Source organism: Triturus cristatus, chromosome 2_1 (genome assembly GCF_964204655.1).
Source record: "Triturus cristatus chromosome 2_1, aTriCri1.1, whole genome shotgun sequence".
Classification (NCBI taxonomy): domain Eukaryota; kingdom Metazoa; phylum Chordata; class Amphibia; order Caudata; family Salamandridae; genus Triturus; species Triturus cristatus.
The window spans coordinates 119,519,474-119,533,401 of NC_140581.1; the positions used below are offsets into that span (position 1 = coordinate 119,519,474).

A 13,928-nucleotide genomic window follows, 5' to 3' on the forward strand; every position below is an offset into this window, starting at 1 on the left:
CACCTTGCCTCCTCTGTTCCTCACATCAAGTCTTCAACGTCGTTGCTTCCTCCATCCAAGGTCATTTTTCAGCGGGACCTGCCTGAGTAATGCCCTCCATCGGGGCCGGCCTGAACTTTGGATTTACCCCATTCCAGTGTGGCCAGATGTCCTTGGTTGGTCTAGATTTACTCATAAAACTATTGTCTTTTTAGATAAGCCTAACTGCTCTGTCCCAAGCTACCAGAGGGTGAGCACAGGTTATCAAATAGTGTGTGTCTAGCTTTCCCTGACTAGAGTGGTGGTTCCTGCTTGCACAGGGTTCAAACTCTGTCTACCAGAAACCCCATTTCTAACAGGAATTGTAATTTAAAACACTCCTTACTGGTAATGTCGGATGTTAATGTAATTTTTCTGAAAATGGCAAGTTTGAAAATTTGGCATTTCCTTGTCCTAACCATTTGGTGCCTGTAGCCTATATCCTGGCTCACGTGTGCAGTTGGCAGTTAGACTTTGTGCATTCCTCATAAACAGCCACACAATAGTTAGTGTGGGTGTTGGCAGGATGAGCCAACCTGAATTCAGGAAGGGGTGTAGCTGTCACCTGTCACATTTGCACTTAAAAGGCTGTCTCAGCTCACACCCAAGGGACTTCACACTAGCCTATTTTGCCTGCAGACAGACTGTGACCAGGGCAGGGAGGCAGGACATTCTAGACACCTCTGTAGGGAGAAGCTTCTTCCACTTCAAAGTGGGCATCAGGTATGAAAAGTAGACCCTCTGGCCATTCTTCTGTACACTTAGCACCTGTGGATACTACAGAAGAAGCCTGCTCAGCTGACCTGCTGCTCTGGAACTGCAACTAGACCTGCTTGAGGCCTGTCTTGTTGTCTCACATGGAAGAGTGGACCTCCACACATTATCCAATGGTGAAGTGACTCCAAGGGTCAGCTGACTGACCTCATGTTCTGAGCTACAGGACACAACAAGCTCCACAGGCCTCCCTGCAATTGCCCAGCTGCACTGAACCTGCATGGACCTGCTACTGGACCTTTCTGTGCACTGCTGGCCTCTGCTGGAGCGAGTTCCTGATCCCCAAGAGGTGGCTCCCAAGTCCTTGACCCTTGGTGTGGCATTGGTTGAGTTCCTTGTTGAAGAAAAGGAGAAATCCTGAAGATTTAGGCTCTTCGTGACCGTGAAGAGGCCTGTTCACGTCAATATCTTGCTGCACATGCCGACCGCCAACATGAAGTTCCGGTGAACCCAACCCTTTGCACTACAGTGGCCGCCAGCAACGACAAGCAACGTGAGTTCTGCACTTCGTGCTACAGCATTGACATTCCTTTGTGACCAATGCGATTCTCCAGCAACTACCGTACATGACGCCTGACAGGATCTTCACCCTACAGCGACGACTATTGTGACACTGGCACTGCTCTAAGCTCTACAGCGACAACCATCTGCGATGCTCACCCCTCTCCTCGTGGCCTCCACCACAAACAGAACTCATTGCATTGCACTTTATAGGGTAACTTTTCCAGCTAGCCAACCTGGTCCTTTAATCTGACCCGCGCTCCATCGTGGTGGGCCTCAAGTTCTGCTTTTAACCTGCACATCTAGGTAACGGCGACAGGCACTTTTCGATTTTAGGCGCTATACTTACCTTAAAGTTTTGAAGTTGCTATGTCTCTGGTTCTACTGATTGGATTTTTGTTGTTTTGGTGTCAAATAATTTATTACATTTTACTCTATTTTTCTAAATTGATGTGGGATTTTTCTTGTGTTGTTTTTTCACTTTATTACTGTTAGTGTGCTACATAAATATTTTACACATTGCCTCTAAGTTAAGCCTGAAGTGCTTCAGTGCAAAGCTACCAGAGGTTAAGCACAGGCTAATTTAGTGAGTTTTGGGGATTCATCCTCATAAAGATTGTTGCTGTTGCTTGAATAGGGTTTCATTCCCCCTCAACGAGAAACACAAATTCTCACAATAACTAAATAAATAACTAACAATAACAATACAGTCGTAATACCACACCTCCCGATTGCAGTCATTTTAGTACTACATTGGGAGCATTATCCCTGCCAGTACCACATTGGGAGCATTACTCCTGCCATGTCTTGCTACAGGAATAATGTTGTGAGAATATAAATTACCAGACTTTACTGTTTTCCTCAAGATGTTTTTACCGCAGGACCAAGGGATACCACACGTATTCAGAGTTTCCATACCCAAATTTCACATATTTACTCAAGTTCTAAACTGTTTTTAAAAAAAATTCTCATTCAGATTTCTCAATGTATTATCTCGCAAAATGTGCATGGTAAAAATGATATTACAAATGACTACTCTACACAGCATGCCAAGCGTGGATACAAAAAACATTTGCATCCTAACCAATGGGAATCAGAATGAGGGCCTCAGCTACAGGGATGTTTTCTAGGTGAGTGATGTGGAGAAAAGACATTGCAAGCATAGTAGGTTATAGACCCACCCTCTAGGGTCATCAGCTGGGTATATACTTCTCGCACTTAGTACCTGAGGCCATAATAAAATACTATCCCTTTCCATCTTCCTTTTCGTTCCAGACAGAGGCGAAATGGTGGGGATGCTGAACGACTTAGAGAAACTTCGCTCCGCACTCTTTTCATCAAACTGCACAACAGGTTACTGCAGTGCCTCCTCTGGAAGTACCTATATACTGAATGGGGTGGACCCCCGGGTGGATCCAGCACTAGAAAATGAGAGGAACCTGAAGCTATTAATGAAGAAGATTGGCAGGTACTAAAAAGGAATCTAAATTGCCTGCCATATTGTAACATATATTTCAAGAGCATGATATCAGAATTACAACAATGCATATATGAGACTATATAAGCATGGGCCAAAATTTGATGCTTTGTGTTTAGCTCCTTGGCTGTGTGATGCATGCCCTAAAATCAGTAGAAGATGCTCCCACTATAGAGTGGCAGGGCAGGGGGGTGTGAGGTGGTGGGGGGAACAGACGTCAAAAATAAAGAAAAAAAAAGACCTTACCTTCTCCTTGCAAATCGGCGCTCTTCTCTTTCCTGCTGAGGCTCCCAGACTCCCCTTTGGCCAATCATGCATGATAGAAGCGCTGGGATTGGCCTGAGCAGGCTGGTTTTCCACTTCAAAGGGGACTGGGAGCCTATGCCTGCTATCCTCTCTACCCGGCAATGCACCTCGGGTTGGTGAGATGTAAGTGCACATGACGGTTTGGCAGTCCTGAGACAGCAGGCCAAACCGTCATGCGCACTAAGTGAAGTGTCACCACTCCTCCTATGACTGCCACCCGCAATGGCCCCACCCACAAGACGCAGCAGGAAAGGAGAAATTAAACAATAATAAACACATTTTGTTATTGTTTTATTTTTCGAATTTTGAGGCCGCTGGGTGGGGGAGATGGCCCTCCGCCATAGCGGAGGAGCCGCCACTGCCTAAAATATATCAATATATCACAGGATGGTAAATATAACAGAAATGTTGTATGAATAGCCAGAACATATTCTGTCTGTTGTGTTATGTTATGTTTTGCAGAATTATGCTCAGGTTCTAACTTACGAAAATTTCTCACTGCATGCTGAGGAATGGGTGTTAAATAGTAAAACATGAGCACGAAGATACAACCCTTCAGTACAGACATGTTTTATTTTCTGCTATGTTGGGTAATGTTGAGTTTTGTTTCCTTGTTACATTATTGAGGTGTGGAGGGGAGGGTCATTATGATGATTCCTATAGACTTCTCACCATGTTAACAAGCATTGGCAATACCAATAGGTCTCGCCTTTGGCATCTATTGGGTTTGCCAATACTTTTTGGTGCGGCTGTGCAGCATCAGCCAAAAGAGAAAAAAGCATAATAACAGTGTCTACTGACGAACAAGTTATTTTGTATGCTCCAGCATGCTTGATAACATGTGTAAAAAACATGCATCACTGTGCAAGCGCGTGCCTAGAAAAGGACTCAGTCGCCCTTTGTTTTTAATTTGCTTATCCAAGATGTGTCTGCAAATAAAAATAAAATGAAATTCCAGGTAGCGTTAAACTAATTTTTAGCAGGTTGAGTGCCCGTTGGCTATTGTGGCCATGCTCTCCTAAAATGAATAAAAGATCACAGGGGTGCAACAAAGGTGCGTGTGGGTGGCGTAGGAGGAGGAAGTAACATGTAGTGGGTGAGTGGTGATGATCAACTAAAAATAAAACAAGACCAATAGTAGATGGAGCCTTGCAGTATCCACTGTGTGTGTGACATGCCATGCAGACCCAAAGCAAGGCGCGGCCGCCATATTTAAACAATAAAGAGCGGCGTGCTGCAGTGCAACAACTCTGCAAAGCAGGCATGACCCTGCCGGTTTCCCCCCATTTAAGGATTCCTGCTCTTGATCAATGGCAGCATGAGCACGCAGAACAAAAGCAAGGTACGCCACAAAGGGAGAGGAGGAGGGACGAGGAAGGGTGCAGGAGCAAAGGCAACACGGACAACGTGTAGTGCTCGTGCTTGAAGATCATAGATATCCATAAAGGAATTGAGGGCAGCAGCGGGCAAGCGACAAACAGCGCGGGACCATTAAATTGCAAAAGAGTGATCCGTACAAAGGATAAATCAACCTGACAGTATGGGCACATGTAAAAGGGGCAGTCCACACGAAAGTGAAAACATTCCTAAAGGAAAGACAAAGAACAGCGTTTCATGAATATAAAGAAACTAATTTTGAAAGGCACACAAAGCAACAAATGGAAAGTGGTAGATGTGGTCTTAGCCCACAGTGGGATTACAGCATGTCTCACACAAGCAGCGCATGTGCGCTGCCTCTAGGCTCAACCTAAAATTGACAGGGGGCATGGAGTGTCCCTTGGCCTTCTTCCTCCGGGACACACACCTTCTTGTGGGCCCCTCATCAGCGTTAGTGGTCTTCACCTGCTTGAAGGCCCTTGATCTCCCTCGGTAGTCTGCACCTCCTTGAGGGCCCCTCACATTTCACTAGGGCCTGGCCCTTGGAAAATTCCTAATTTCTTCACTGTGACTTGTCTGATTTGCTGTGTGCAAACTCTTACGTTAAAATGTCTTCCAATAATAAAATAAACATTTAAATGAAAAAAATTCACAGATCATATGTACCTGACGTATAACTCGCACTGTATAATCTAATGTGTTAATTGTCCATATTACTACTCTGATTAAGTTTGAAATGTACGGCGGTGCAAATTATACTTATGTCAGTTACGTATAATTGACAAATTTTTTTCTTCTTAAATGGTAGTGCTTTTTCAGTGAATGTCTAAGTTTTTTTTTATGTAAGTGAAAATCCGACAACCTTCCTAACGTATAACTGCACTTTAAGTTTTTTCAGTGAATATGTGTGTGTAGAAGTTTTACACATATATGTATATATATATATATACACATTACCTACTGGCGGTCGCCAGTAGGTAGTTATAGTTAGGACCTATTTTCCATAGGAAATCCGCAACATTCTATTCCCAATAACTTTGGCGCCGGTTGACGAATCTTCGCGAAATTTTCCAAACTTTTGGCCAGCTCCGGTCCGCTCCTATCCTGAAAGTCTCGGGGTGATTCATCAAGCGGGGGAGAAGACAAAAGGGATGTCCCAAAACATGTTTTCCCCATGCAATTTTCCATAGGAACCTTTAGTCGCAGCTACAGCCCGAACAGCTGAACGGAATTACACCAAATTTGGCAAAAAGCTAGCCCTTGGTTCAGAGTCGTGCCTTTTGGTTAAATGGTGTAAACCGTGATGGACCCCCAAGCCCCGAGGACCACCACCCCCCTGGGGCTTTGTAAGTGGTGGGAGGCCGTGCGGCCCCCCCTTGGAGCTAATGATGGCCCTGGGGAACGCCACCCCCCAGGGCCGGCTGCTGCAGTGTCCCGGGGTGCCCACCCCGGGACACTATAGTTTGCTATGGCATGGTGGGAGCCTCGCGGCTCCCGCCCTGCCATAGCAAACTTGGTTTGGATTTTGAAAGAGAGAGCAGGGAAACCTGCTCTCTCTTTCAAAATGCAAACAAGATTGCTTTTCCATACGCGGAGCTGCATGTTAGCAGCTCCCCATGTGGAAAAGCAATGCCGGCTCCCGAAGGAGGGTGGGAGCCAGCTAGGACCTTGGGGCATTGGGGCTCCCCCCATGGTCCCCAACATTGTATTTAGGCCCCGGGGATGGGATCCCCGGGGAGAATAGAAATTAGTGGTAGGTGCTAATTTTTTTTTACGTTACAATTAGGAGTTGTGCACCTATCATATCGAACACGTATATGACGTCACGCGCAAGCATGCGAGCATCATGTAAAGTAATACGTATGTGTCGCGTAGGGGCCTGGAGTCGCGTACCAGTCGCAATAGCAATCGTGCATGAAAATATGCACCCATCGCACATCCTACGCGGATTCTACACATCAATCCTAAAATGACGGCTACGTTTCAAACAGTGATCGATAAAGGTACACTTTGGGTGTGCGACTCCCCAAAAAAATTTGAAAAAAAATCAAAATTAAGAAAATAATATATAGTAAAAAAATATATAAAACAAAAAACAAAAATGTGTTTCAATATTTTTTTCCATTTATATTAAAAATATATAATGTAATTTAAAAATTTTAAAAAGTAAAAATAATTGGTTAAAAAAATGAAGAAAATCAGTATCAAAAAAATAAATATAACTATTATTACATTTAAAAATTGATATTTAAAAAACCTTTGAAATTCACTGAAAAAACCATAGGTTTCAGACATGTTATAGTTAGGAATTAGCATTTAAAAACCTTTGAAATTCACTGAAAAAACCATAGGTTTCAGACATGTTATAGTTAGGAATTAGCATTTAAAAAACCTTAAAAATTCACTGAAAAAACCATAGGTTTCAGGTGCGTTATAGTTAGCTGGACATTTCACTCGTACAAAACCACTGAAATTCCCCCGTTATAGTTAGTTCAGCTAACTATAACGCACGCGCCCGCAATGCACTGCTGATGACGTCACATATTACATCACTCATGACATGGTCAGTGACATCACTCATGACATCACTGATGACATCTCAAATGACATCACTGATGACATCATCCTTTTGATACAGTAGCAGACCTCCTCTCACCCTAATATAACCTTTGATACACATACCCAAAAATAGAAACTAACATTTTCTAAAAAATGGACACACCAATACCAGTTACAACACACCTATTGAGTAATTCCAAGATCTACACACACATCCACTCAATCACCAACAGTCCTATACAGTCACTCATACATGTACTTATTCATCATATGTACTCATAAACCTATACATCCTGTTTCACACCGCCACTCATCCATAGAGTTACTCACACACATAGTCATACATGCAAATAAAGTATCAAACATACATTTACTTGCATATACAGTTATACACACACCACCACACTTATTTCTACAGAAACTTACACATACTTACTCTCTTAAACAATCACTTATAGAAACACATATTTATTTATACAGAAACTCTTCCAATCTCTCACTCTCACATATACTCACTTATATACACCAAAACTCACATATACAAGTTTAAAATATATGTAGTTACTCATAAAGACACTATTGAGACAGTCATTCACTCACTAACACACCCATACACACACTCATCCACCCATACAGTCCTGCACACATGCTGTCTTCAACAAATACAAACAGTGAGCCACTCATTCATGCATCTATGCACTACGTAATACCCCCCACCGAACCATACAGACACTCATACTGATACTCAAAAAAACAACTAATAACCCATAAAGACACTCATGTAGCTACTCACCAACCCATGAAGCCACTTATACACAAAGTGAGAGACTGATACAGATATGTACATATTTAAACATTACTTGCTAACCCATGTATTCACTAAGATACACTTAATCAGTCATTTATACAATCAATTTTACAAAAAAACATCATCCATTTAGACACTTATATACCAATTTATTGTTCCATCAAACTTGAGATATACATATATAAAATATATTTAATTTTCAGAAAAACACACATTCACTGGATGATGTCATCAGTGATGTCATTTGAGATGTCATCAGTGATGTCATGAGTGATGTCACTGACCATATCATGAGTGATGTAATATGTGACGTCATCAGCAGTGCACTGCGGGCGCGCAAGTTATAGTTAGCTGAACTAACTATGACGGGGGAATTTCAATGGTTTTGTATGAGTGAAATGTCCAGCTAACTATTACGCCCCTGAAACCTATGTTTTTTCGGTGAATTTCTAAGGTTTTTTAAATGCCGCGTGGCCCCCCTCCCGAGGCCTTAATTTGCCCCGGGGACCCCATCCCCCGGGGCATGGCCCTTTTTTTTTTTTTTTTGAAGGAGGGCTGCCTTGCCCCCTCCTGTGGCCTCTTTTGGCCCCGGGGACCCCATCCCCCGGGGCCGTTTTTTTATTTATTTATTTTTATTTTGGGGAGGGGGGCCACGTGGCTCCCCTCCCGGGCCACTACTGGCCCCGGGGACCCCATCCCCTGGGGCCTGGCCTCCGTTGGGGACCGTGGGGGGGTCCCCAATCCCCCCACGGCCCCGCCGGCTCCCCGCCTCCTGCAGGATCTGGCATTGCTTTTCCACATGGGGAGCAGCTAACATGCTGCTCCCCATGTGGAAAAGCAATCTGCTTTGCTATTTGGAAGAGAGAGCAGGGAAACCTGCTCTCTCTTCCAAATAGCAAAGCAGTTTGCAATGGCAGGGTGGGAGCCGCGAGGCTCCCGCCCTGCCATTGCAAGCAGCAGTGTCCCGGGGGTGGGCATCCCGGGACACTGCAGGAGCCAGCCGTGGGGGGTGGCGATCCCCAGGGCCACGACAAGGCTCCAGGAGGGGGGCCGCGCGGCCCCCCTCCCACTTAAGTTAAAGCCCCGGGGGGTGGTGGTCCCCGGGGCTTGGGGGTCCGTAACGGACCCCCTACTTTAAATATATAGTGCCCCGGGGAGGTGGCGGACCCGGGGCGTGTGGGGGGGCTCGAGCCCCCCCACACATGCTTTTAAAAAAAAACAAGCCCCGGGGGGTGGCGGTCCCCGGGGCTGCAGAGGGGGCCATGAGCCCCCCCGCATACATAAAGATAAGCCCCGGGGAAGGTGGCGGTCCCCGGGGCCCCTCTAGGCCCCCCATTATAATATTGTCAAAACAAGCCCCGGGGGGTGGCGGTCCCCGGGGCTGCGGGGGGGCCATGAGCCCCCCTGCATAAATTAACTTTAAGCCCCGGGGGTGGCGGTCCCCCGGGGCCCCTCTGTGCCCCCCATGACTATGAAAAATTGCCCCCGGGACTTGGCCCCCCCGGGGGCTAATTGTAAACGAAGCGCGGGAGTTCGCGCTTCGTTATTTTTTTTCGTCATCGGGGACCCTAAGCGCATCTTGCGATTTTTTGGCATTGGGGGTCCTTGTGGGACCCCCTGAGCAGGCCTAGTGGTCAGGGTGTTTCTACCCTGCCCCCTTTTCGCGTTTTGCGATGTTTTTTTGGGGGGCTTCTTGTGCCTCGGTTCTACCGAGGCACAAGATGGCTGCCAACACTTCCTGATCTGGAGTGTTGACAGCCAATTAGCATTCAGCTCGTGCACGGCAGGGAGCGCGCTGGGTGCGGGGAGGGTGCGCGGATCCTCCTCGGCCATAGATATCGCTAACTTTTTTACCCTAATTTTCTCAGGAACTACTGAACGGATTTACACCATTTAAGCATAAGGCACAAGTCTGAACTGAGGACTACCTCTTTGCCACATTTGGTGTAATTCCGTTCAGCAGTTCGGGCTGTAGCTGCATCAACAGGTCCTATGGGAAAATGCATGGGGAAAACGCGTTTTGGGACCCCCCTTTTTTCTCGGCCCCTGCTTGACGAATCACCGTGAAATTTTCAGGATAGGAGTGGACCGGAGCTGGCCAAAAGTTTGGAAAATTTCGCGAAGATTCGTCAATCGACGCCAACGTTATTCCAAATAGAATGTTGCGGATTTCCTATGGAAAATAGGTCCTAACTATATCTACCTACTGGTGACCGTCAGTAGGTAATATATATATATATATATATATATATATATATATATATATATATATATATATATTACCTACTGGCGGTCGGCAGTAGGTAGTTATAGTTAGGACCCCTTTTCCATAGGAAATCCGCAACATTCTATTTTGAATAACTTTGGCGCCGGTCGATGAATCCTCGCGAATTTCTCAAAATAGGTGGGGCGCTACGCTCCGCTCCTACCCTGAAAGTCTCGGGGGGATCCGTCAAGCGGGGGCTGAGATAAAAGGGGGGTCCCAAAACGCGTTTTTCCCATGCATTTTTCCATAGGACCTTTAGAACGAGCTACAGCCCGGACGGCTGAACAGAATTACTCGAAATTTGGCAGAGAGGTAGTCCCTAGGTCAAGGAAGTGCCTTTTGTAGGTTTGGTGTAAATCTGTTCAGTAGATTCTGAGAAAATAGCCTTTAAATCAATATATATATCTGAGCCCGCTTACGGTACGCTTACCGTACGCTTACCGTAAGCGTACGGTGGCGTGCGCGAGCGCGATTCTGATTGGCTCTTAGATCTTAGTAAACATTCGAATCGGCCGAAACCAGGAAGCGGCGGCCGCCATTTTGTGTGTTTCACTCAGAAAAAAAAGAGTGAAAACAAGAAAAGGGGGCAATGAGGAGAGTTACAGACCCCCTTACATTTGTGAGGGGGTCAAAGAAGGACTGTAAAGTACAAAGAAAACATTTATTGATTTTTAAAAAAATCACGGGGTACGCGTACGGTAAGCTTACGGTAAGCGTACGGTAGAAAAAAAAAAAATAAATAAATGAAATTCAGATTTAAGTGTTTAGATATTAGGGGGCTCTAAAAAGAGCCGTTGTGTTTATGAAATGATTTTTTAGTGGTACCTACAAGTAAGTACCGATGCAGAGTCTAAGGTTCAAGAGGAAGACTCTGTTCCCTTCATCATTGAAGTGCACACCATCTCCTCTATAAATGTCTTGCATGTCATAACGCAAGTTGTTGTGGTAAATGGCACCCATACCATAGTCACGGAGGAAAGCAGAAACAGATTTGTTGACGTGCTTTCTTGCTTTGTCATCGCACCGCGTGCCCACCGTGCGTGCACGGAACTAACTGCGTAAAGTGGGCGCGCGGTGCGCGAAGCGCACCGCGTGCTCACTGTGCGCGCACGGTGCGCGAAGCGCACCGTGCGCGCACGGAACGAACTGCGTTAAGTGGGCGCGCACGCCACGAATGGCGTAAAGTAACTTAGCATTTAAAAAACCGTACAAATTCACTGAAAAAACCATAGGTTTCACACACGTTATAGTTAGGAATTAGCATTTAAAAAACCTTGCAAATTCACTGAAAAAACCATAGGTTTCACACATGTTATAGTTAGCGGAAATTTTACTGATAAAAAACCAATGAAATTCCCCCGTTATAGTTAGTGCAGGCAACTATAACTCACGCGACCGCAATCTTCTGCTGATGACATATATGTCTTTATGAAAAAAAAATATTTGTAATATATGTATAGCTAAAAATGTATGGAAGAAGACATGGGCAAATAAGTGTCTAAATACAGTATTAGCATCAGCAGAGGATTGCGGTCGCGTGAGTTATAGTTGCCTGCACTAACTATAACGGGGGAATTTCATTGGTTTTTTATCAGTAAAATTTCCGCTAACTATAACATGTGTGAAACCTATGGTTTTTTCAGTGAATATATATATATATATATATATATATATATATATATATATATATATATATATATATATATATATATATATATATATATATATATATATATGTATATGTATATGTATATATATATATATATATAATATTTTAGTAGTTAAGTTCAGATTTACATGCACAAAACCATGGAAATCTAGCAGTTATACATATTTTAAGAAACTATACCTCGTGCCCTAAGGTAACTATGACTCACACCCCGCCATGCCCAGTTTTATCATCGATAATTTTATTGCAAATGTTGCAGTGATATCAATGATGTCATTGAAGATGTCAGGATTGGTGTAATATGTGGGGTAATTAGCAGCGCATTGCGAGGGCACGAGTTATAGTCACCTTAGGGTATGGGTTATAGTTCCTTTATATAAGTATAACTATAACTGCTGAATTTCTATGGTATTATGCATGTAAAAGCTGAACCCAACTATAACATCCCTGTAACGTTTGTTTATTTAGTGAATTTCTAATGTTTTTTAAATTCTATTTCTATTTCCACCAGTGCAGGCAGAGAAACCGCATTGTCCTTGGGTGGGCACCCTAGGACATAGCTATACTTGGCCCTGGGGAAAGGGGTCCCCAGGACCATTAATGGCTCCACCAGGAGGGGCCATATGGCCCCCCTCACACATTAAGTACACTGGGCCCCAGGAGTTGGGGTTCCCGGGGCCAAAAACGCACGGCCCCCCTCCCCCTTATATTTATTGGTTGGGCCGCAGGGGGTGGAGAGCCCCGTGCCAAAACCAGCCCAAGAGGAGGCTGCGTGCCCCCCTGCCCTTGTAATTATTGGCCGTCCCCGGGGATATATATATACATATATATATATATATCGAGAGTGAGAGAGAGAAAAAAGACATAGTTTGATGTTTTTCATATAAAAAAAACTATATTATTCGAACGGCATTGCCTCGTTTGTAATTGTTGTATTCCCTAACTGAGATTTAACATACGGGAACACTACTGTTGCTTATTGTTAACATATATTCAAATTTACTATACTTTCTAGTTTTTAACTACAATAAAGTAATATTGTTTAGTTATTCGAGTTTTTCATTTTAATATATATTTGATGTAATTGTACATCAGTTGTCTTCCCTTTCAGGTAAAGGGAGTCTGAGAAGTTGTCCATGTATTTTGCAATCTGGTAATATTGCTCACAAGTCTTACTGGACCAGGGCACTCTGATTATTTTATTTTCATGTTGTAGCACTTGCTGGAACAGCTTTAGCGGTCACGCAGCGCTTATATACAATCAGACGGGCAAAAGGTCAGCTTTCCGCAGCACTTGCCAATTGTAAGCTTCATTCACATATTATCGACCCAAATTACATCCAGGACATACAACATTTTGCCTGTGCATGGGCTTTTGCCATTTCATTGGTACAGTAAGTGTATTACTCTGTATACAAATCAGCGTCCTATTTTTTTAAATCTTTGTGCTCTGCCACTGAGACCATCATCTGTCTAGAATTTCTCTATAAAGTTGTTATTTCATAATGAAATCTAATGTCCTTAAAAGCACATCTTCTGTCCCATAATTACTGCCAGCACAGCCATAGGCTTAGCTCAGGTACACACTACCAATCAAACTGGAGGAACTATTCAATTACTGGCAGAAAATGTTCTTCAGCTTCAACTGGTTGGCAAACGTTTTGTCAGAATTGAGGTAACTAAGGTAGTTCTTGTTCTTTATTGGCTATTGGGTCTTAAAAAGACTGCACTGTGGATTTGAATTGGCAAGGGAAATGTGTTACTATTGCTCACTGGTTGTGGTTTTCTGGAGAATTCAAAAGTCACCAGTACAGTGTTAGGCTCCTAAACTAGGCGACTGTGCCTCTTTTTCAATATCTGGATGCCTGGAGAAGATGGAAGAGTCTAGTGGAAGTGGAGTTAATGTTACCTGTTACAGTGGCATGAGTTTGACAGGACTCCTGACTTCCACCCGCAACCGCTTCACAGGTGACCTCCCTGGCAGCGCGTCACCCAGCATCTAAGTAATGTCAGAAGGCCTGTGTCCTTAAACCACATAAGTGATGGGAACCTATTACCGAGTTTCAGGTACAAGCCTGATATGTATCTAATTAAGGGTTGCTGGGCTGAGCAGTAAAAACATATCCATTCCCCTACCAAAACCTCCTTTTGAATACAGGGGCCTTTGTGGTGT

At 44.2% G+C, this 13,928-nt stretch overlaps 1 protein-coding gene across 9 annotated transcripts in view; it reads left to right on the plus strand.

Moving 5' to 3' along the window:
* LOC146863858 (uncharacterized) overlaps positions 1–13,928 on the plus strand; it is a 343,419-nt gene that overhangs the window by 232,390 nt on the left and 97,101 nt on the right. For 5 of the 9 annotated variants that reach the window (XR_014976576.1, XR_014976580.1, XR_014976577.1 and 2 more), the window contains exon 8: positions 2,569–2,761. The exons of the other annotated variants lie outside the window; for them this stretch is intronic. The gene's annotated coding sequence lies outside the window, so the exon portion shown is untranslated. The remainder of the gene's footprint in view (positions 1–2,568; positions 2,762–13,928) is intronic. 9 annotated transcript variants of the gene reach the window in all.